The sequence below is a fragment of the Aquarana catesbeiana genome, linkage group LG02, assembly GCF_042186555.1.
Source record: "Aquarana catesbeiana isolate 2022-GZ linkage group LG02, ASM4218655v1, whole genome shotgun sequence".
Taxonomy (NCBI): Eukaryota; Metazoa; Chordata; class Amphibia; order Anura; family Ranidae; genus Aquarana; species Aquarana catesbeiana.
The window spans coordinates 43923849-43948844 of record NC_133325.1 but is presented as its reverse complement, the minus strand read 5'-3'; the positions used below and the strand labels follow the sequence as shown (position 1 = coordinate 43948844).

General features: G+C 46.1%; 1 protein-coding gene across 1 annotated transcript in view; it reads right to left on the bottom strand.

The window, feature by feature from the left end:
- The window catches only part of LOC141126529 (uncharacterized), a 111442-nt gene that overhangs the window by 84469 nt on the left and 1977 nt on the right, over positions 1-24996 (bottom strand). The gene's annotated exons all lie outside the window — the stretch shown is intronic.

Below are 24996 nucleotides of genomic sequence, written 5' to 3'. Positions count from 1 at the left end.
TAAAAGCAGGTGTCCTAATACTTTTGACGATGTAGAGAACCTGTGAAAAGTAAAGCTTGATTCAATTTACCGTTACACTAACTACAGAACAATCAGTTAGGCAACATAATTGGTCAGGTTTTAGCAGGTTCTAAATTTTGCATACATTGTTTTAGTGACTGTTAGGGATGAGCTTCGTGTTCGAGTCGAACCCATGTTCGACTCGAACATCGGCTGTTCGATCGTTCGTGAAATTGCGAACGATATGGGCCGTTCGCGCCAAATTCGTGTGGCGCGTCACGGCCCATAATTCACTGCGGCATCGCAGTGCATTGCTTGCTGATGATTGGCCAAGCATGCACTATGACCCGCATGCTTGGCCAATCACAGCGCCGCCTTAACAGAGAGCCGTAATTGGCCAAAGCCAAGGAGGCTTTGGCCAATTATGGCTCAGGGGATTTAGTACACGCCCCACACTATATAAGGCCGCCTGCACGGCGGCCCTGTGCAGTGTGTTCCGGTGTGCTGAGAAATAGAGAGAGAGAGAGACAGTGTCATTTCATTTGAGTTAGCTAGATTAGGCAGGACAGTCAGTCAGTTAGCTGCACTTAAAGTGTATTGTCTATATATATGCATCCCAGGTGTTGCATATATATATATATATATATATACACTGTATTCAGTTTAGCTAGATCCGTTCCTGTTATCTTCTAGACTATTTACATTTAGTGCAGTGCGTCCTGCTCACAGTGTTCAGCTAGATCCGTTCCTGTTATCTTCTTACTGACAGGCAGGCTTGTCTTGTTACAGTATTTTGAAGAAAATTACTGGTGTTCTTTTGATCCTATTAGTACCACAGTCAGGCAGCTAGACTATTTACATTTAGTGCAGTGCGTCCTGCTCACAGTGTTCAGCTAGATCCATTCCTGTTCTCTTCTTACTGACAGGCAGGCTTGTCTTGTTACAGTATATAAAGCTACCTGAAGAAAATTACTGGTGTTCTTTTGATTCTATTAGTACCACAGTCAGGCAGCTAGACTATTTACAGTTAGTGCAGTGCGTCCTGCTCACAGTGTTCTGCTAAACCTACAAGTTAGTGGGGTGCGTCCTGCTCACAGTGTTCAGCTAAACCTACAAGTTAGTGGGGTGCGTCCACCTCACAGTGTTCAGCTAAACCTACAAGCTAGTGGGGTGCGTCCTGTTCACAGTGTTCAGCTAGATCCGTTTCTGTTATCTTCTTACTGACAGGCAGGCTTGTCTTGTTACAGTAAATACAGCTACCTGAAGAAAATTGCTGGTGTTCTTTTGATCCTATTAGTACCACAGTCAGGCAGCTAGACTATTTACAGTTAGTGCAGTGCGTCCTGCTCACAGTGTTCTGCTAAACCTACAAGTTAGTGGGGTGCGTCCTGCTCACAGTGTTCAGCTAAACCTACAAGTTAGTGGGGTGCGTCCACCTCACAGTGTTCAGCTAAACCTACAAGCTAGTGGGGTGTGTCCTGCTCACAGTGTTCAGCTAGATCCGTTTCTGTTATCTTCTTACTGACAGGCAGGCTTGTCTTGTTACAGTAAATACAGCTACCTGAAGAAAATTGCTGGTGTTCTTTTGATCCTATTAGTACCACAGTCAGGCAGCTAGACTATTTACAGTTAGTGCAGTGCGTCCTGCTCACAGTGTTCAGCTAAACCTACAAGTTAGTGGGGTGCGTCCACCTCACAGTGTTCAGCTAAAGCTACCTGTAGAAGGTTGGTGGTGTTCTCATACTACAGGCAGGCAGTTGATTTTGCTAGCTGCAGTATCAGTACATATATATATATATATATATATATATATATATATATATATATATATATATCCCAGCTTAGTGCAGCTACAGGCCATTAGTATGTCTGGAAGGCCAAGAAGGAGAGGCAGACAGTCACAAGCCAATAAGAGAGGGCAAGCAGGCTCTGTGTCTAGTGCTGGTCGTGGAGACGGTGCATCCTCATCAGCACGTGGCCATGGGACACGCTTGGCCTTTTTTTCGGCAGCTGGCCATGTTGAGCCGCAACATGCGGAAGACTTGGTCGAATGGATGACCAAGCCGTCCTCATCCTCCTCATCCTCTCTCACCCATGCCCAGGGTACTTTGTCTTGCAAAGCAGCGGCCTCTTCCCTCGGCTCAATGTCATCAGTGACTCCTTCCCTAGCCCCACCATGTCCTCCTGAGGAGTCCCTCGAACTGTTTGACCACAGTGTTGGGTACATGCTCCAGGAGGATGCCCAGCGTTTGGAAGGCTCTGATGATGATACTGAGCTCGATGAAGGCAGTAACATGAGCACGGACAGAGGGGTGCCCAAGAAGGACAGCAATCTGGCAGTCATGCTCCCCCTGCTGCAGCATACTGCCAGGTTTGCTCCAGTGATGAGGAGGGAGGGGATGATGAGGTCACTGACTCAACGTGGGTGCCTGATAGGAGAGAGGAGGAGGAGGAGGAGGAGGAGGCGGCACATCACCAACGAGGCAGGATGCCCTCCAGGGGCCAGCCTAAGGGCAGCACATTGACTGCATCACACCCCAAAGCTCCACATGTGCAGGGCGCTGCAGTCTCTGCGCGTTATTCAAAAAGTTCTTTGGTGTGGGCCTTTTTTGAGACGAGTGCATCAGATCGCACCGCTGCTATTTGCAACATATGTCTCAAGCGTATCTCGCGTGGCCAAAACATCTCCCGCTTGGGTACCACATGCTTGACCAGACATATGTTGACCTGCCATGCAGTTCGTTGGCAAGCGTATCTAAAAGACCCACACCAAAGAACAAAGAGGACCTCTCCTTGCTCCTCATCAGCTGAGATTTCCAACCCCACTAGACCTTCAGTCCTCTCTGAGACCTGCACTGAGAGGAATGAAGGTGTAGAATTAGGTGTGTCACAGCCAAGTACTTGTGGGCAATCTGATTTTGGTACACCGACGTCAGATTGTACCAGGCAAATTTCCCTGCCCCAGCTGCTGCACCTCCGAAAGAAGTTTGCTCCCAGCCATCCACATGCCCAGCGGTTGAATGCTAGCTTGGCAAAATTGCTAGCACTTCAACTGCTGCCTTTTCAGTTGGTAGACTCTGCCCCCTTCCGTGAGTTTGTGGAATGTGCGGTTCCTCAGTGGCAGGTACCCAAATGCCACTTTTTCTCACGGAAGGCGATTCCGGCTCTCTACCAGCATGTGGAAGGCAATGTCCATGCCTCGCTGGACAGGGCGGTCAGCGGTAAGGTGCATATTACCGCTGACTCATGGTCCAGCAGGCATGGACAGGGACGTTACCTAAGTTTCACGGCGCATTGGGTGACTCTGCTGGCAGCTGGGAAGGATGCAGGACAAGGTGCAGTAGTGTTGGAGGTTGTTCCGCCACCATGCCTCCAAAATGCTAATGATTGTGACACACCTCTCTCCTCCACCCCCTCCTCTTCTTCTTCCTCCATGGCCTCCTCCTCGGAACCAGCGGTGCTCCGTAGTCGTTCAAGGGGCTACGCAAGTACGCAGGCCAAAAGATGCCATGCGGTGCTTGAGCTGGTGTGCTTGGGGGACAGGAGCCACACTGGGGCAGAGGTTCTGTCAGCTCTGCAGGGGCAGGTTCAGAGGTGGTTGACGCCACGCCAACTTAAGGCAGGAATGGTGGTTTGCGACAATGGCACCAACCTCCTCTCTGCCCTCCGACAGGGACAAATGACCCATGTGCCCTGTTTGGCTCACGTCCTTAACTTGGTGGTGCAGCGGTTCTTGGGCAGGTACCCGGGCTTACAGGATGTCCTGAGGCAGGCCAGGAAAGTCTGTGTGCATTTCCGCCGGTCATATAATGCCAGTGCTCGGCTGACGGACCTCCAAAAGGAGTTTAACCTGCCCAAGAACCGCCTAATCTGTGACATGCCCACCAGGTGGAACTCAACGTTGGCCATGCTGCAGCGGCTGCACACGCAGCAGAGGGCCATCAATGAGTACCTGTGCGACTATGGCACCAGGACAGGGTCAGGGGAGCTTGTTTTTTTTTCCCCACGCCAGTGGGCCATGATCAGGGATGCATGCACTGTCCTGTCACCATTTGAGGAGGCCACGAGGATGGTGAGCAGTGACAGTGCATGCATCAGTGACACTGTCCCCCTTGTCCACCTGTTGGAGCACACGCTGCGTGGAATAATGGACAGGGCACTTGAGGCAGAACAGAGGCAGGAAGAGGAGGACTTCCTTAGCTCTCAAGGCCCCCTTTATCCAGACAGTGTTCCTGCGTGCCCGCCGATCACACAGGAAGAGGACGAGGAGGAGGAGAAGGAGGAGGAGGAGGAAGATTGTGTCAGTATGGAGGTGGAGCCTGGCACTCAGCATCAGCAGCAGTCTTTAAGGGATCAGTCCCAAGAAACACATGGACTTGTACATGGCTGGGAGGAGGTGGCTGCGGACCATGTCGTCCTTAGTGACCCAGAGGACTCCGGACCGAATGCCTCAGCAAACCTACGCTGCATGGCCTCCCTGATCCTGCAAAGCCTGCGTAAGGATCCTCGTATTCGTGGTATCAAGGAGAAGGACCAACACTGGCTGGCAACCCTCCTTGATCCACGTTACAAGGGTAAGGTTGCGGACCTTATCTTGCCATCGCAGAGGGAGCAGAGGATGAAACATCTTCGGGAGGCCTTGCAGAAAGGTCTGTGCAACGCGTTCCCAGAGACTGGGAGGTTACAAACTCCTGTTTCTGGACAACGTGTTGCTGAGGCTTCGGTCAGTCAAAGAAGGAGCGGTGGAGAAGGTGGCCGTCTGACCGATGCGTTCAGACAATTTTTTGGTCCGCAGCCCCAAGGCATGATCGGTTCCAGCAACCATCGCCAGCGTCTGTTTTACATGGTGCAAGAATACCTAGGGGCAAGATCAGACTTGGACACCTTTCCCACCGAAAATCCTCTGGGTTACTGGGTCTTGAGGATGGATCACTGGCCAGAGCTTGCACAGTATGCAATTGAGCTACTGGCCTGTCCTGCATCCAGCGTTCTTTCGGAACGCACATTCAGTGCTGCTGGAGGCGTGGTAACCGATCACAGGGTGCGTCTGTCCACTGACTCGGTCGATCGACTGACCTTCATAAAAATGAATCAGTCTTGGATCACCACCAGCTACCAAGCACCTGATGCTGATGTAACCGAATAATTTTTTTTGAAATCTCAGATCCCTTCAAAGACTGCCTATGCTGATGCTGAGTGACTATCCCTGAGTAATTATCCTCTTCCTCCTCAATCATCACGCTGATAGCTTGTAAGAACATTTTTGGTTCTGGGCGCCATCACCAGTGCCTAAGGCACAATTTTTCAGCCCCTGTTTAACAGGGGCGTGTAATTACAATTTTTGATGTAATACTTTGCAGCAGGGCTCGTTCCTGCATTCCAACTAGAGTGTCTGTGAGGGGTTGCAGTGTTGTGACACCAGCACCAGTGCCTAAGGCCCATTTTTTCTGTCCCTGTTTAACAGGGGCGTGTAATTACAATTTTTGATGCAATACTTTGCAGCAGGGCTCGTTCCTGCGTTCCAACTAGAGTGTCTGTGAGGGGTTGCAGTGTTGTGGCACCAGCACCAGTGCCTAAGGCCCATTTTTTCTGCCCCTGTTTAACAGGGGCGTGTAATTACAATTTTTGATGCAATACTTTGCAGCAGGGCTCGTTCCTGCGTTCCAACTAGAGTGTCTGTGAGGGGTTGCAGTGTTGTGACACCAGCACCAGTGCCTAAGGCCCATTTTTTCTGTCCCTGTTTAACAGGGGCGTGTAATTACAATTTTTGATGCAATACTTTGCAGCAGGGCTCGTTCCTGCGTTCCAACTAGAGTGTCTGTGAGGGGTTGCAGTGTTGTGGCACCAGCACCAGTGCCTAAGGCCCATTTTTTCTGCCCCTGTTTAACAGGGGCGTGTAATTACAATTTTTGATGCAATACTTTGCAGCAGGGCTCGTTCCTGCGTTCCAACTAGAGTGTCTGTGAGGGGTTGCAGTGTTGTGGCACCAGCACCAGTGCCTAAGGCCCAATTTTTCAGCTCTTGTTTAACAGGGGCGTGTAATTACAATTTTTGATGCAATACTTTGCAGCAGGGCTCGTTCCTGCGTTCCAACTAGAGTGTCTGTGAGTGGTTGCAGTGTTGTGGCACCAGTGCCTAAGGCCTAATTTTTCAGCTCCTGTTCAACAGGGGCATGTAATTACAATTCTTGATCTAATATTTCACAGCAGGGCCCTGTGAGGGCTTACAGTGTTGTGGCCACAGCAACACCTAAGGCCCAAATTTCTGCTGAATATATAGGGCAGGACCCTACTTTCAAACAACTAACTTACAAACGACTCCTACTTGCAAACGGAAGTAGACAACAGGAAGTGAGATGAAATCTACCCCTAGGAAGGGAAATTCTCTCCTGTAAGAGTTAATATGGGAAAAACATTTCTCCTTTCCACTGATGCTTTCCAATCCATTGGGACAAAAAGTGAGGTGAAATCTTCTGAAGAGGAGGAAAGACAGCAAAACAAATGTTACAGGGGTGATAACCCTTCCCTATGTTTTCCAAAAAGCTTAAAAAAGATTTTTTGGCTGGAGCTAAACACGTTAAAAATGTACCCGTTCAAAATTACAAAGAGATTCTACTTAACAACAAACCTACAGTCCCTGTCTTGTTTGCACCGCCTGTATACTGCTGTTCAGAGTATATAGGGCCTGGTGGCCCCACACCTTTCCTTATTTTAATTTGGGTGTGGGGTTCCCCTTAATATCCATACAAGACCCAAAGGGCCTGGTAATGGACTGGGGGGTACCCATGCCGTTTGTCTCACTGATTTTCATCCATATTGCCAGGACCCGACATTACATTAAACCCGCAAGCAGTTTTAAATGAGATTTTTTCCTTTAAAAATGACATTTTGTGCAGGGACTGTTCTAAACACGGGAAACACGCGTCACTTTACAGGCATACTATAGACACCCCTCAGGTACGATATTTAAAGGAATATTTCACTTTTTTTTTTTTTACTTTAAGCATCATTAAAATCACTGCTCCCGAAAAAACGGCCGTTTTTAAAAGGTTTTTTTGCATTGATACATGTCCCCTGGGGTAGGACCCGGGTCCCCAAACCCTTTTTAGGACAATACCATGCAAATTAGTTTTTAAAATGAGCACTTTTGATTTCGAACGTTCGAGTCCCATAGACGTCAATGGGGTTCTAACGTTCGTGCGAACTTTCGGTCCGTTGGCAGGTTCTGGTGCGAACCGAACCGGGGGGTGTTCGGCTCATCCCTAGTGACTGTGAATAAGGTTATAAAAATGGTAAATTTATCAGCAGATTAGATCTGTACGTGTTTGTCTGCAATATTGTAGAGGCGGTCCAAGTCACTGGTTATATTCGATGTCCCAATGGAACGCAACTGAATACTCCTAACAGGGATACAAATCACGTACTGGACCCTGGATGTCAATTGAAAGAAATCATATTCTCTCGGCTCTTTATATAATGTATCTGGCCTACTGGTGCGTGTAAGCAACACTCGCAAACACAAAACAACACTTTACATGTTACATTGATATGGAAATGCTAACATTCAAGAACGAGATCTCATTGTAACAAAGTTTGAATGGAAGCTTTCAACTCCCACTTTTAATAAGTGAGCAAATTAAAAAGACATCAATCCTCGATTCATTTTAATGTCTTCCCCTTACTTGTTCTGAAAGCTGCATCATAAATACTTCTGGATCATTAAAGCCTTGATCATCATTATCGCGCTTCGCTGACCAAGATAAAACGGGAAAATAAAAGTTCTCCATCCACCTGTGTTCTTTATTATGTAAATAAGATTTTTTGGATTGACCAAGGTCACGGAACAAGCTGGGTCCCCAATAGGCAAATTCTTCTTTTCCAGGTGGCCACTAAAATGAATCCCAGTTTGCAATTAATATGCAATAAAATGCAGATCACAAACAAATTAGATGCAAATTTTCTTAAATGTATTATGAATATTCAGCAAAGAATTGTGATTTGTGTTTAATATCTGCTGTTGTCCCGCAATGTGTATGCCAGAGATAAACCATTAGAAATATGTATACTTTCTGAGTTGGTAACTTTTGTTTTGCCATTAACCACTTCAAGACCGGGCATTTTTCTGACATTTGTTGTAAAAATCTGGATTTTTTGCTAGAAAATTAGTTAGAACCCCCAAACATTATACCTATATGTACTTGAGTATAAGCTAACCCGAATATTATTATACGAGATTTATATAGCGCCAACAGTTTACGCAGCGCTTTACAATGTATAAGGGGGACAACACAATTACAGTACAGTTCAATACAGAAGGGACGTAGAGCTTATATATTTATATAGCGCCAACAGTTTACGCAGCGCTTTACAATGTATAAGGGGGACAACACAATTACAGTACAGTTCAATACAGAAGGGACGTAGAGCTTACATTCTAAAGGGAGGGGGTGGTGGAACAAAAGGTAATAGCTGCAAAGAATGATTTGATGGGGGTGGCTCAGGGACAGTTATGTGGGTGTGGGATAGGCTTCCCTGAATAAATGAGTTTTCAGGGATCTCCTAAAGGTGGACAGGGTAGGGGCTGATCGGACATACTGGGGCAGAGAATTCCAGAGGATGGGAGAGGCTCTGGAGAAGTCCTGAAGGCAAGCATGGGAGGAGGTAACAAGGGAGCTAGAGAGCAGGAGGTCCTGGGAGGAGCGGAGGGGGCGATTTGGGCGATATCTGCAGATGAGGTTGGTGATATAGATGGAGGCGATGTTGTGAATTGCCTTGTATGTTATGGTTAGCATTTTGAATTTTACACAGTGGGGTAGGGGAAGCCAGTGAAGGGATTGGCAGAGAGGAGCAGCAGTCACGGATCGATTAGTGAGGTGTATTAGTCTAGCAGCAGCATTCATAATAGACTGAAGGGGGATAGCCTGCTTAAGGGTAGGCCATTAAGGAGAGAGTTGCAGTAGTCAAGGTGGGAAATAATCAAGGAGTGAATAAGTTTCTTTGTGGTGTCATTAGTCAGGAAGGGTCGAATTCTGGAGATGTTGCGGAGGTTAAGGCGGCAGGATTTAGCCAGTGATTGGATATGGGGGCTGAAGGAGAGGTTAGAGTCGAGGATTACACCCAGGACCCCCCAGCATGTGTGGAGGGACCAATGGTTGTGTTGTTGATCTTAACCACTTAAGGACCGCCTCACGCCGATTTACGTCGGCAAGGCGGCACGGGCAGGCAAAATCACGTACATGTACGTGATTTGCCTCCCGCGGGTGGGGGGTCCGATCGGACCCCCCCCCGCTGCCCGAGGCGGTCCCGTTTGGTCCCCCGGCGATCGGAGATGAGGGGGAGGCCATCCGTTCGTGGCCCCCCCCTCGCGATCGCCGCCGGCCAATCAGATCACTTCCTTTGCTGCTGTATGCTAAACAGCAGCAAAGGAAATGATGTCATCTCTCCTCGGCTCGGTATTCCGTTGCAGCGCCGAGGAGAGAAGACATCAATGTGAGTGCACCAACACTACACAACACAGTAGAACATGCCAGGCATACAAAACACCCCGATCCCCCCCCGATCGCCCCCCGATCCCCCCCCAATCACCCCCCCCCCTCCCTGTCACAAACTGACACCAGCAGTTTTTTGTTTTTTTTGTTTTTTTTTCTGATTACTGCATTGGTGTCAGTTTGTGACAGTTACAGTGTTGGAACAGTGAGTATTACCCCCCTTTAGGTCTAGGATACCCCCCTAACCCCCCCTAATAAAGTTTTAACCCCTTGATCACCCCCTGTCACCAGTGTTGCTAAGCGATCATTTTTCTGATCGCTGTATTAGTGTCGCTGGTGACGCTAGTTAGTGAGGTAAATATTTAGGTTCGCCGTCAGCATTTTATAGCGACAGGGACCCCCATATACTATCTAATAAATGTTTTAACCCCTTGATTGCCCCCTAGTTAACCCTTTCACCACTGATCACCGTATAACCGTTACGGGTGACGCTGGTTAGTTCGTTTATTTTTTATAGTGTCAGGGAACCCGCCGTTTATTACCGAATAAAGGTTTAGCCCCCCGATCGCCCGGCGGTGATATGCGCGCCCCAGGCAGCGTCAGATTAGCGCCAGTACCGCTAACACCCACGCACGCAGCATGCGCCTCCCTTAGTGGTATAGTATCTGAACGGATCAATATCTGATCCGATCAGATCTATACTAGCGTCCCCAGCAGTTTAGGGTTCCCAAAAACGCAGTGTTAGCGGGATCAGCCCAGATACCTGCTAGCACCTGCGTTTTGCCCCTCCGCCCAGCCCACCCAAGTGCAGTATCGATCGATCACTGTCACTTACAAGGCACTAAACGCATAACTGCAGCGTTCGCAGAGTCAGGCCTGATCCCTGCGATCGCTAACAGTTTTTTTGGTAGCATTTTGGTGAACTGGCAAGCACCAGCCCCAGGCAGCGTCAGGTTAGCGCCAGTACCGCTATAACCCACGCACGCACCGTACACCTCCCTTAGTGGTATAGTATCTGAACGGATCAATATCTGATCCGATCAGATCTATACTGGCGTCCCCAGCAGTTTAGGGTTCCCAAAAACGCAGTGTTAGCGGGATCAGCCCAGATACCTGCTAGCACCTGCGTTTTGCCCCTCCGCCCGGCCCGGCCCAGCCCACCCAAGTGCAGTATCGATTGATCACTGTCACTTACAAAACACTAAACGCATAACTGCAGCGTTCGCAGAGTCAGGCCTGATCCCTGCGATCGCTAACAGTTTTTTTTGTAGCGTTTTGGTGAACTGGCAAGCACCAGCGGCCTAGTACACCCCGGTCGTAGTCAAACCAGCACTGCAGTAACACTTGGTGACGTGGCGAGTCCCATAAGTGCAGTTCAAGCTGGTGAGGTGGCAAGCACAAGTAGTGTCCCGCTGCCACCAAGAAGACAAACACAGGCCCGTCGTGCCCATAGTGCCCTTCCTGCTGCATTCGCCAATCCTAATTGGGAACCCACCACTTCTGCAGCGCCCGTACTTCCCCCATTCACATCCCCAACCAAATGCAGTCGGCTGCATGAGAGGCATTTTCTTTATGTCCTCCCGAGTACCCCTACCCAACGAACCCCCCCAAAAAAGATGTCGTGTCTGCAGCAAGCGCGGATATAGGCGTGACACCCGCTATTATTGTCCCTCCTGTCCTGACAATCCTGGTCTTTGCATTGGTGAATGTTTTGAACGCTACCATTCACTAGTTGAGTATTAGCGTAGGGTACAGCATTGCACAGACTAGGCACACTTTCACAGGGTCTCCCAAGATGCCATCGCATTTTGAGAGACCCGAACCTGGAACCGGTTACCGTTATAAAAGTTAGTTACAAAAAAAGTGTAAAAAAAAATATATATATAAAATAAAAAAAAAATTGTTGTCGTTTTATTGTTCTCTCTCTCTATTCTCTCTCTCTATTGTTCTGCTCTTTTTTACTGTATTCTATTCTGCAATGTTTTATTGTTATTATGTTTTATCATGTTTGTTTTTCAGGTATGTAATTATTTATACTTTACCGTTTACTGTGCTTTATTGTTAACCATTTTTTTGTCTTCAGGTACGCCATTCACGACTTTGAGTGGTTATACCAGAATGATGCCTGCAGGTTTAGGTATCATCTTGGTATCATTCTTTTCAGCCAGCGGTCGGCTTTCATGTAAAAGCAATCCTAGCTGCTAATTAGCCTCTAGACTGCCTTTACAAGCCGTGGGAGGGAATGCCCCCCCCCACCGTCTTCCGTGTTTTTCTCTGGCTCTCCTGTCTCAACAGGGAACCTGAGAATGCAGCCGGTGATTCAGCCAGCTGACCATAGAGCTGATCAGAGACCAGAGTGGCTCCAAACATCTCTATGGCCTAAGAAACCGGAAGCTACGAGCATTTTATGACTTAGATTTTGCCGGATGTAAATAGCGCCATTGGGAAATTGGGGAAGCATTTTATCACACCGATCTTGGTGTGGTCAGATGCTTTGAGGGCAGAGGAGAGATCTAGGGTCTAATAGACCCCAATTTTTTCAAAAAAGAGTACCTGTCACTACCTATTGCTATCATAGGGGATATTTACATTCCCTGAGATAACAATAAAAATGATAAAAAAAAAAAAAAATGAAAGGAACAGTTTAAAAATAAGATAAAAAAGCAAAAAAATAATAAAGAAAAAAAAAAAAAGTACCCCTGTCGCCCCCTGCTCTTGCGCTAAGGCGAACGCAAGCGGCGGTCTGTCGTCAAACGTAAACAGCAATTGCACCATGCATGTGAGGTATCACTGCGAAGGTCAGATCGAGGGCAGTAATTTTAGCAGTAGACCTCCTCTGTAAATCTAAAGTGGTAACCTGTAAAGGCTTTTAAAGGCTTTTAAAAATGTATTTATTTTGTTGCCACTGCACGTTTGTGCGCAATTGTAAAGCATGTCATGTTTGGTATGCATGTACTCGGCCTAAGATCATCTTTTTTATTTCATGAAACATTTGGGCAATATAGTGTGTTTTAGTGCATTAAAATTTAAAAAAGTGTGTTTTTTCCCCAAAAAATGCGTTTGAAAAATCGCTGCGCAAATACTGTGCGAAAAAAAAAAATGAAACACCCACCATTTTAATCTGTAGGGCATTTGCTTTAAAAAAATATATAATGTTTGGGGGTTCAAAGTTATTTTCTTGCAAAAAAAAATAACTTTTTCATGTAAACAATAAGTGTCAGAAAGGGCTTTGTCTTCAAGTGGTTAGAAGAGTGGGTGATGTGTGACATAAGCTTCTAAATGTTGTGCATAAAATGCCAGGACAGTTCAAAACTCCCCCAAATGACCCCATTTTGGAAAGTAGACACCCCAAGCTATTTGCTGAGAGGCATGTCGAGTCCATGGAATATTTTATATTGCGACACAAGTTGCGGGAAAGAGACAAATTTTTTTTTTTTTTTTTTTGCACAAAGTTGTCACTAAATGATATATTGCTCAAACATGCCATGGGAATATGTGAAATTACACCCCAAAATACATTCTGCTGCTTCTCCTGAGTACGGGGATACCACATGTGTGAGACTTTTTGGGAGCCTAGCCGCGTACGGGACCCCGAAATCCAAGCACCGCCTTCAGGCTTTCTAAGGGTGTGAATTTTTGATTTCACTCTTCACTGCCTATCACAGTTTCGGAGGCCATGGAAAGCCCAGGTGGCACAAAACCCCCCCAAATGACCCCATTTTGGAAAGTAGACACCCAAAGCTATTTGCTGAGAGGTATAGTGAGTATTTTGCAGACCTCACTTTTTGTCACAAAGTTTTGAAATTTGAAAAAAGAAAAAAAAAAATGTTTTTTCTTGTCTTTCTTCATTTTCAAAAACAAATGAGAGCTGCAAAATACTCACCATGCCTCTCAGCAAATAGCTTGGGGTGTCTACTTTCCAAAATAGGGTCATTTGGGGGGGTTTTGTGCCACCTGGGCATTCCATGGCCTCCGAAACTGTGATAGGCAGTGAAGAGTAAAATCAAAAATTCACGCCCTTAGAAATCCTGAAGGCGGTGATTGGTTTTCGGGGCCCCGTACGCGGCTAGGCTCCCAAAAAGTCCCACACATGTGGTATCCCCATACTCAGGAGAAGCAGCTAAATGTATTTTGGGGTGCAATTCCACATATGCCCATGGCCTGTGTGAGCAATATATCATTTAGTGACAACTTTGTGCAAAAAAAAAAAAAAAAAAGAAAAAAGTGTCACATTCCCGCAACTTGTGTCAAAATATAAAATATTCCATGGACTCAATATGCCTCTCAGCAAATAGCTTGGGGTGTCTACTTTCCAAAATGGGGTCATTTGGGGGGGGGTTGTGCCACCTGGGCATTTTATGGCCTCCGAAACTGTGATAGGCAGTGAAGAGTGAAATCAAAAATTTACACCCTTAGAAATCCTGAAGGCGGTGATTGGTTTTCGGGGTCCCGTACGCGCCTAGTCTCCAAAAAAGTCCCACACATGTGGTATCCCCGTACTCAGGAGAAGCAGCTGAATGTATTTTGGGGTGCAATTCCACATAGGCCCATGGCCTGTGTGAGCAATATATCATTTAGTGACAACTTTTTGTAAATATTTTTTTTTTTTTTTGTCATTATTCAATCACTTGGGACAAAAAAAATAAATATTCAATGGGTTCAACATGCCTATCAGCAATTTCCTTGGGGTGTCTACTTTCCAAAATGGGGTCATTTGTGGGGGTTTTGTACTGCCCTGCCATTTTAGCACCTCAAGAAATGACATAGGCAGTCATAAACTAAAAGCTGTGTAAATTCCAGAAAATGTACCCTAGTTTGTAGACGCTATAACTTTTGCGCAAACCAATAAATATACGCTTATTGACATTTTTTTTACCAAAGACATGTGGCCGAATACATTTTGGCCTAAATGTATGACTAAAATTGAGTTTATTGGATTTTTTTATAACAAAAAGTAGAAAATATCATTTTTTTTCAAAATTTTCGGTCTTTTTCCGTTTGTAGCGCAAAAAATAAAAACTGCAGAGGTGATCAAATACCATCAAAAGAAAGCTCTATTTGTGGGAAGAAAAGGACGCAAATTTCGTTTGGGTACAGCATTGCATGATCGCGCAATTAAAAGTTAAAGCGACGCAGTGCCAAATTGGAAAAAGACCTCTGGTCCTTAGGCAGCATAATGGTCCGGGGCTCAAGTGGTTAATGGTGAAGTCACAGGAGGGGGACCGTGAAGGAGGAAATATAACAAGCTCAGTTTTAGAAAGATTAAGTTTGAGGAAGTGGTGTGACATCCAAACCGATATGTTATTCAGCAAGTTTGAGACCTGTGAGGAGATAGTGGGGGTGAGTTGAAGAGTGGAGAGATAGATCTGTGTGTCATTGGCATAGAGGTGGTATTGGAAGCCGTGGGAGGTTATCAAGTGGCCCAGGGAAGAGGTATAGAGTGAGAATAGAAGGGGCCCAAGGATGGAGCCTTGGGGTACCCCAACAGAAAGAGGAAGGGGAGCGGAGGAGATGGAGTTGTAAGTGACACTGAAAGTGCACTGAGATAGGTAGGAGGAGAACCAGGATAAAGCAGAATCACGGAGGCCAAGGGAGTGTAATTTGCTGAGGAGCAGCAGGTGGTCAACTGTGTCAAAGGCAGCAGAGAGGTCTAAAAGTATGAGTATGGAGTAGTGGCCATTGGTTTTGGCAGTATAAGCCAAAATATAATATAAGCCGAATATAAGCCGAGGCACCTAATTTTACCACAAAAACCTGGGAAAACTTATTGACTCGAGTATAAGCCTAGGGTGAGAAATGCGCAGCTACTGTAAGTGGAAAAGAGGGTCAACAATGCCCATTTGCAGCCTCACTGTGCCCATTTGCAGCCATAGGTCCCTTGAATTTCAAACTCAGTAGTCAAGGGTTCCTAGATGCCCCCTAGCTGCAGCCAAAATTTGGGGTCTCTGGACCCAAAGGGTCCCGAAATGACATTGCTGCAGATGGACACAGTTGACCGACTTTAGGGTCCCGTATCTCGGGGCCACTTGGTGCTAGGAACCCCAACTCTGGTGTGCAAATTCAGTGGAACTAGCAAGTGGAACTAGCACTACAACATATCCAAAGCTGGGGTTCCTAGCACCAAGTGGCCCCGAGATACCGGGCCCCAAAGTCGGTTCGGAAAATGTCAAGCACTTTTCTGCAGCAGAGAATGACATTTTCCGAACTGAATTTGGGTCCCCGTATCTCAAAGCCACTTAGTGCTAAGAACACCAGCTTTGGATATATTGTAGTGCTAGTTCCACTGGGTTTGCACACCAAATTTGGGGTTTCTAGATCCAAGTGGCCCCGAGATACGAGCCCCCAAATTCGATTTGGAAATGTCATTCTCTGCTGCAGAAAAGTGCTTGACTCGAGTATAAAAAAAAAATTTTCAAATTTTTTTTATAGATTTTTTTGGAGAATGTTAATGTAATTTTTTTATTTCAGGGTGGACCTCCGCTTTAAATGTTTTTACAGGTTGTTTAGAATTACAGAGTTAGATTTATTGCTCTGGCTCTAATGATCGTGGTGATACCTCGCATGTGTGGTTTGAACACCGTTTACATATGCGGGCGCGACTTATGTATGCATTTGTTTCTGTGTGTGAGCTCGGAGGGATGGGGCGTTTTAAAAAAAAAAATGCATTTTATTATTTATTTTACTTTTTATTTTTTATTTTTACATTGTCACTTTATTTTATTTAATTTATTTAATTCAATTAATTTAATTTAATGTATTTATTTTTCATCACTTTGATCAAAAAGACCCCTGATCTCTCATTTACCTTTAAAAGCAAAAGCAAAAAAAACTTTTTTTAACATTTTGACTTTAGGAAAAAAAAAAATGTATTCATGGCCGAGACCTGGAAGTGAAATCAGAGGTCGCTACAGTCCTCCAAGAGCATAGAGCCAAATGAGTGCCATCTTGCCCTCACTTGACTTCCTGCCAAGCCATTGCTTCCGGGTTTACGGACGGCTCCGGTGAACCCGAAAACAACTGAGAAGCAGCAGGAGGGGGCACCTTTCCCGCCGCCTATAAAATTGATTCCGTGGTGAATCCGCCACTGGGATCACTTTTATCGGAAAGCTGGTGCCTAATGAAAACAAAAAAAAGATACCGGGAGGGTTATGGCCGCTAGCCGTTGCCTTCCTCCTAGTATTTAACGTCAAAAACATGACGAACATTTACAGTTAGGCAATCAGCAAGTGGTTGGGACTGATGTGAATGTGCAATGTATATATAAAGCGCTGCAAAAATTGAGCGCTATGTAAATACCTGTAATAAATAAATAAATAAGTGTAAAGAAATCTGGTAAGACAGAATTATGTAGAGTAGATTGCCATCGATTGCCGTCGCTGACTGTCTTCTGAAAATGGTAGCTGGCTTGTTATCACGATGATCTTCCAGATTCTCTACTTTCAATGACATTAGTGTAAATCAAGTGACGTCAAAATTATTATACTCATAGCAGGGCTTTTTTTTCTCAGAGACTTGGTGCAGGAACTCAACCACGCCACCCCCCCCCCCCATTGTGTGCAGAGTTCAGAGATGCGCTATGTACAGAGTGCAAGGTTGAGGAGTGCACCACATACAGGGTACAGGGTTTAAGGGTGTGCTACTCACAGTGTACAGGGTTCAACTCTCTTTCACAGGCTGTCCACATCTCAATTCCACCCCTCCTCGACTCTGACCTATGCACCACTATCATAAAGAAAATGGTGTGATCCCTCGTGCTACCCATTGAACAAAATAAACTAAATAAATACGTTTAAATATATGAGTGAAAACTGTTGCTAGACCTTAAGTGTACACAGTGCACAAAAATGGGTATGAATGAATAGTGATCAGCGCAACTTCCTATATATCTAAATAAAAATGAAATACACAATATAGAATGATATAAATGACTAATTGCTGTGCAAATGTGAAAAAAGTCCTTTCAGGTGATGTGTCAAAAAATCATGTGACAAACAATTCTTCTGTGAGTAATCTTTGTGGTTCTTGTAAACGTAATGCTCCCAGAGCTCCTATCTCAATGAGGGATGTAATCAGCCTTAACGATCTCCTCGGGAGAGTTCCACTCTCCAACTCCAGATTGCTCAACGAAACTTCAGTTCCTGGTATTGCTGGACTCGGTTGAGGGTTTTCAATGATGTCACTGACTTCCAAGGCTCCCAAACATATGGTGGTACTGATGTTTCCAAATGTTATATAAGGATAAAGAAAAAACCTCCCATAGCGTAAAAACGTTTTGATCAATAAAATTTATTAAAGGCCAAAGTGGGCTCTTACATTTAAAAACGGTTATAAAAGCAATAATAGTGCAAACAGTGCGTTGTAGACAGCGTTGTAGACACCTCTTACATCACTTCCGGTTCATTCGGTATATATCCGGCCACTCCCTATGTGTTACATCACAACACGTGACTTCATCAGGGGACTTCCTTGCGTCCCACCTACCCAGCCCGTCTCTAGTACCTCCCAGCTGTGTAGGCACTAGGGATGAGCCGAACACCCCCCAGTTCAGTTCGCAGCAGAACAGGCAAAAAATTTGTGCGAGCACTGTTAAAGTCTATGGGACACAAACATTTAAAATCAAAAGTGCTAATTTTAAAGGCTCATATGCATGTTATTGCCATAAAAATTGTATGGGGTACTGCCCCAGGGAACATGTACCAATGCCAAAAAAGTTTCAAAAATGGCCATTTTTTTTCAGGAGCAGTGATTTTAAGTGAAACAATAAAAATGAAATATTCCTTTAAAAATTGTGACTGGGGGGTCTTCTTAGTCTACCTGCAAAGCAACGCACTTTACCATGTTCATAACAATACCACAGCAAAATGATATTTCTAAAGGAAAAAAAGTCATTTAGCATTGCTTGTGGCTGTAATATATTGTCGGATCCCAGCAATATACATAAAAATCATTGAAGAAAATGACGTGGGTCCCCCCCCCAGTCCATAACAGGCCCTTTGGGTCTGGTATGAATATTAAAAGGGAACTCGTGCCAAATTTAAAAAAAAAATGTCATGGGGGTCCTCCCCAAAATCCATACCAGACCCTTATCCAAGCAAGCAACCTGGCAGGCCACAGGAAAAGGGGGGGACCGAGAGAGCGTCCCCCCTTCTGAACTGTACCAGGCCACATACCCTCAACATGGGGAGGGTGCTTTGGGGTCTGACCCCAAAGCACCTTGTCCCCATGTCGATGGGGACAAGGGCCTCTTCCCCACAACCCTTGCCCTGTGGTTGTGGGGGTCTGTGGGTGGGGGGCTTATCAGAATTTGGTAACCCCCTCTAACAAGGGGTCCCCCAGATCCCGCCCCCCCATGTGAATGGGTATCGCGTACATTGACCAAAAAAAGTGTCAAAAAAATTAAAAACGACAGGAGACAGTTTTTGCCAATTCCTTTTATTAAAGAAAAAAAAAGCATATGACGTCAACCATTTACATCACCGGGTGGCCCCGTCCTTGGCTATATAAGAGCTGTCACAGCGAAAAGACAGCAGTCAACGGGACGCCTCCCATCGAGGCAGAGTTTTCCATTTTGTTTTTTTTCTTTTCAGAACCGTCGGCGCCGTGGTTGAAGATGAATGGACATCGCGGGACACTTTTTTTTTAATAAAGGAATTGTCCAAAATTGTCTCCTGTCATTTCTACTTTTTTGACACTTTTTTGGGTGAATGAGTAGGGGTACAATGTACCCGATACCCATTCACATAAGGGGGGCTGAGATCTGGAGGAGCTTCCAGATTCCGATAAGCCCCCTGCCCGCAGACCCCCACTTCCACCGGGCAAGGGTTATGGGGATGAGGCCCTTGTCCCCATCAACATGGGGACAAAGTGCTTTGGGGGGACCCCAAAGCACCCTCCCTATGTTGAGGGCATGTGGCCCGGTACGGTTCAGGATGGGGGTGGGCGCTCTCTCTTCCCCCCTCCTTTTCCTGTGGCTTGCCAGGTTGCATGCTCGGGTCTGGTATGGATTTTAGGGGGACCCCCACGCCATTTTTTTTACACTTTGGTGCAGCTATCCCCTTAATATCCATACCAGACCCATAGGGCCTGTTATGGACTGGGGGGGTGGAACCCACACCGTTTTTTTCATTGATTTTTATCTATATTGCCGGGATCCGGCATCCAGTTTTAAATGACATATTTTCCTTTAGAAATGTCATTTTGCTGCTCTCATTCATTACACTATATACGGCCGCTTTGTAAACAGCCTTACATAGTGTGGGGCGTGGACTTAGCCACCTGAGCCATGATAGGCCAAAGGCACTCTGCCTTTGGCCAATCATGGCTCTCACAGCAGAGCACACTGTGATTGGCCAAAGCATGCAGGCCAGGTGCATGCTTTAAGCCAATCATCGGACATCAATGCAATGCGATCTCACAGTGCATTATGGGGCATTCCACGGCACTCAAATTTCCAGCGAACGCTCCATAATGTTCGGAATTCAGCAAAAGGACGGACAACTGGTGTTCAAGTCGAATTTACTCCTCCTTCTCTCTCTCACTTGCAGGGAGATCATTGGTCGGTATCTGTGCACCCAAACACAGATGGGGAACACAGTGCAGCTTACCACGTAATGCTCCATCCCACACTGAATCTCCCTTGTTCCCGCCATGATCTGTGAGAGCCACCAAGAGGAAAGCTCTCCTTGTAAATCCAGAAGGCTTCTGTGTTTGCAAATGACGTTGGTTTGCAGGGAGCGGAGGGCAAGAGGCGGAGGTGACGGATTGGAGTTCCTCCATGTTCCAGCTGAAAAAAAGCCCTGCATATCAGTGTCCCAGAATGTGTTGAAGCCAGATCATTAAAGACAAGTTAAGTTAAATTTAGTTTAAAAAAAAATTCCGCACAAAGGACGTTACTAACAATAAATGATCCCTTTATTAGGCTACATACATGAAATAGGTTTGCTGGCATTGCTGGCCTTCTTTTGAAAATTCTAGTTGGTTAGCTGTCATGGTATTCCCTTGGCTTCAATTTCTTACGCTGTCATTGCTGACCTCAGAGTGAAAATGCTGGTCTCTTGGCTATCTTACAAGCTAGATTTAGTTCATTTTTTTTTTTTTAAATCAGCAAAAGGGACAGTGCTAATATTAAATGAGAAATGTCCCTTGTGCTGGTGGATGGTCTCTTGAAATCCTCCATTCTTTGCCCTCCCATATCTCAGCACCGGTAATCTTCCAGTGATGTGGGGGTTATTAACCCTTTTATGACTAAGCCTATTTTTGAAATTTGGTGTTTACAAGTTAAAATCCATATTTTTTGCTAGAAAATTACTTAGAACCCCAAAACATTATATATATTTTTTTAGCAGAGAATCTAGAGAATAAAATGGAGATTGTTGCAATATTTTATATCCCACGGTATTTGTGCAGCGGTGTTTTAAACGCAAATTTTTGGAAAAGGGACACTTCCACGAATTTTAAAAAATCCAAACAGTAAAGTTACCCCAATTTTTTTGTATAATGTGAAAGATGATGTTACGCCGAGTAAATAGATACCAAACATGTCATGCTTTATAATTGCACGCACTCGTGGAATGGCGACAAACTATGGTAGCTATGAATTTCCATAGGCGATGCTTTAAATTTTTTTTACGGTTAGAGTTACAGAGGAGGTCTAGGGCTGGAATTATTGCTCTCGCTCTGACGATCGCGGCGATACCTCACATGTGTGATTTGAACACCGTTTACATATGCGGGCGCGACTTCCATATGCGTTTTCTTCGCTGCGTGAGCTCGCGGGGACGGGAGCGCTTTAAAAAATTTTTTTTTATTATTTATTTTATTTATTTTTATACTTATAAATTGTGTTTAAAAGAAAATGTTTTTTTTTTTTACTTTTATTGCTGTCACAAGGAATGTAAACATCCCTTGTGACAGTAATAGGTGGTGACAGGTACTCTTTATGGAGGGATCGGGGGTCTAAAAGACCCCCGATCCCTCCTCTGCACTTCAAAGTATTCAGATTGCTGAAAACGTCGATTCTGAATACTGTGTATTTTTTAAAATTCGGCGCCATTGGCAGCCGAGTAAACGGGAAGTGACGTCATGATGTCACTTCCGCGTTTACATTGAGAAGGCTGGAACAAATCCACCCACAGCTTCGTTCCAGCCCACCCACAGCAGCCGGAGGTAGCCGATTGGACACTGGGCCTCCCGATCGCACAGGAGGCCCGGTAAGAGCGGCAGGAGGCAGCGGGAGGGGGGGCGTCCCCTCCCGCTCCTCTGGTATAACAGCCGAGCGGCTTTTAGCCGTATCGGTTGTTATATACGGATAGCCGATCGCCCGCTCGAAACAACGGTACTGCAGCAGCGGGCATCATCCCGGTATAACCACCGAAAGCCGAGTACGCAGATGTGCAGGAAGGGGTTAAAGCCGCTGGACCTTTCATAGACATTCTTCAAGAGTGGATTTTCATTGCTGGAAGCTATAGTACAGCTTCTATGAATGGAGGAGGGGGGTGGAAAAGGTGGTCATAGTTGCCACTTTTGATGAATGCTTATGACATGCTCGTATTAAAGCACCAGAAGATTACTGCTACATAGGGAGCAGAGGACTGAACTAAGAGAGTAGCTGTGACGAACGCGGGTGTCAGATCCCTGCCCTCCTCGCTAACTTGCAACGAAGGACCGGCCAACCTCACACCACGCTGTCACTTACGTAACAATGCCACTCTCAGCTGCGCCCAGCACAAAGATTTTCCAGCTTGCAGGACCACAATCTAGGTGCGAGCAGCCTGAGAGCGAATGTCACTGGGCTAATTACACAATTAACCCTTTAACTGCCACCACCCCCGTTTAAAAGACCGAGCCGGGGGAGACTCATAATTTTGCAATACCAATTATAATTTTAGAATAAGCGTCTGCCACACACACTGCCACCACAGACAGGTTTGCTCAGAGTCTTACTCTACAACAGTAGCGCCCTTCAAGAGGCAGGTTCGTTTATAGCTTGCATTAAGAGCTTTAGAGACAAGGTTAACACTTTTCAACATAAGGGTTTATTATGAAAAGGTCAAAGTTTATGCAAATAAAATATTTACAGAAAAAAGATGTTTCAAAAAGATAAAGACAATATACAGCCACAAAGCAATAAGGTAGAATTGGGAAGAAAGAATACTTGCAATTAATGTCCGAGGGTTAATCAGAGTTCAATCGATGAGCTAGGTAATCGGTTCTCGACTTGGCAGATGTTTCTTCTTGGATGGTAAAAGGAGAACTGCCCATTGTCTTGGCATCTCCTCTTTTCTGTCAAATCAAAGGGGGTGTTGACAGTGACCAGTAACCAATCGTCTGGTCATCTTGTTTTAGGGGTTGGTTGCTGGGAGGTGTCTCCACTCATGACCACGTCCCAGGTAGATTTTGCAATACATATTCATATATCTGCATCTATAGTGTTTACAGACTCCAAATATCCATATTATTATTCAACTTGAGATTTCCTTCAAAACAAGTCTAAACATGCCATCTCTATAAGGTATAGCCTGCTTTGGAGGAATAAGTGGTCCCAGGGGTTTCCCATATGACTTGACATAGGGGTGTCTGGACTTGAAACGTTCCATATTATCTGAGGAAACTAAATATGTCCAGATTATGGCTGTGCTATTACTAAGTCAGAAGTTATGAAACATGCTGAAATTTCATACTTATTCTACTGAGGTGTATTCAGACAATTTACAGCCGAGGCCTGTTAGGTCTCTGAATGGGGAGGGTGACAGTTTTACGACAGGCCTGAACACTGCCCTTACAACAAATGTTTTCTACTGACCTAACCTGGTTCTGTTTTCTCTGTTGAGATAACTTTTTCTGTTGAACTTAAAAAGCTTTGAATTCCTAAGACAAGGAAGGAGGGAGTTCAGAGTTTTCTGTAAGGTTACATGGTTAGCCAAACTGTCATGGCTACTTCCACACAAGATGGCAGCTAGCTACAGCTTTTCATGTCCCATACGTGATATCGTTACACTTCCCCCTTAGGTGGTTGCATGGGAGGGAACTACAATTTCCCTCCTGACGCAACCAACTCCTGCAGGCTCGGCTTGTCGTGACAGCCCATCAGTATTGCCATGGGCGCTGCCTTTCTTATGCTGGATGGTGAAATAGTATTGCTGAAGAATTAGGCTCCACCGAAGTAGTTTGCCATTCTCCCCAGCAACACGATTTAGCCAGCTCAAGGGATTGTGATCCGTGATCACAGTGAAGTGCCGTCCATAATGGTACGTTTGAAACTTCTGGAGAGCCCACACGATCGCAAGACAATCCTTTTCGATCGTGGCATATGCTACTTCCCTGGGAAGCAGATTCCTGCTCAGGTAGAGGATGGGATGCTCCTCTCCGGCCTCGTCCACCTGGCTCAGGACTGCACCCAATCCAAAGGCAGAGGCATCCGTCTGCACAAGGAAACGGCGGGTGAAGTCTGGACCCAGCAGCACAGGTGCGCTGGCCAGCGCCTCCTTCAAGGCCTGAAAGGCCTGCTCACATTCTGGTGTCCAAGACACCACCTTGGGCAGTTTCTTTTTGGTTAGGTCAGTCAGAGGTTTGGCCAGGCTACTATAGTTACATACAAATTTCCTATAGTAGGCAGCGGTCCCCAAGAAAGACATAACCTGCTTTTTGGTTTGGGGGGTAGGCCAGGCCAGGATGGCCTCAACCTTCCCTGTCTCGGGTTTCAGGGTACCTTCTCCTACCTGGTGTCCCAAGTACTGCACATCAGTCATGCCAATCTGACACTTACTGGGTTTTACAGTCAGATTGGCAGCTGTCAGTTGGTCCAGGACCTGTGACAGGTGCACCAGGTGTTCTTCCCAGGTAGGGCTGAACACGGCGATGTCATCCAGGTAGGCTACGGCAAAGGTTTCCAGCCCCTCCAGTAAGTCATTCATGACTCTCTGGAAGGTAGCTGGGGCATTCTTCATCCCAAACGGCATAACGGTAAACTCGAACAATCCGAATGGGGTGATGAAGGCCGACTTTTCCCGAGCCTCAGGGGCCAGAGGAATTTGCCAGTACCCCCTGCTCAGATCCATGATTGTTATATAATGGGCGGCCGCCAGCCTATCTAACAACTCATCAATCCGGGGCATGGGGTAGGCATCTGCAGTAGTGATGGCATTCAGCTTCCGGTAGTCCACACAGAACCTGGTCGTCTGGTCCTTTTTGGGGACCAAGACTACCAGTGGCGCCCAGACTGTCCGAGCTCCCTGAACGACCCCTAACTGCATAATTTCCTCAGTCTCCTTTGCCCCGTCTGTCTGCGCCTCCTGCAAGGCAAGGTGGGCTGCAAGGGTGAGGGGAGGATACACCCGGTCGCCCACCTTGTGGACGCCATGGGGTGCCCTCCCAGGGTTTCCCATGACCCAAACACGGCATGCTGTAAGCACTGCCAGCATCATGGGTGCCTGGAGGGGAAGGAAAGGTGAGTGGGACTGAAGGCCTAAGCCCACTCCCTGAGTGTCAGCTATCACTTCTAGCAGGGCACC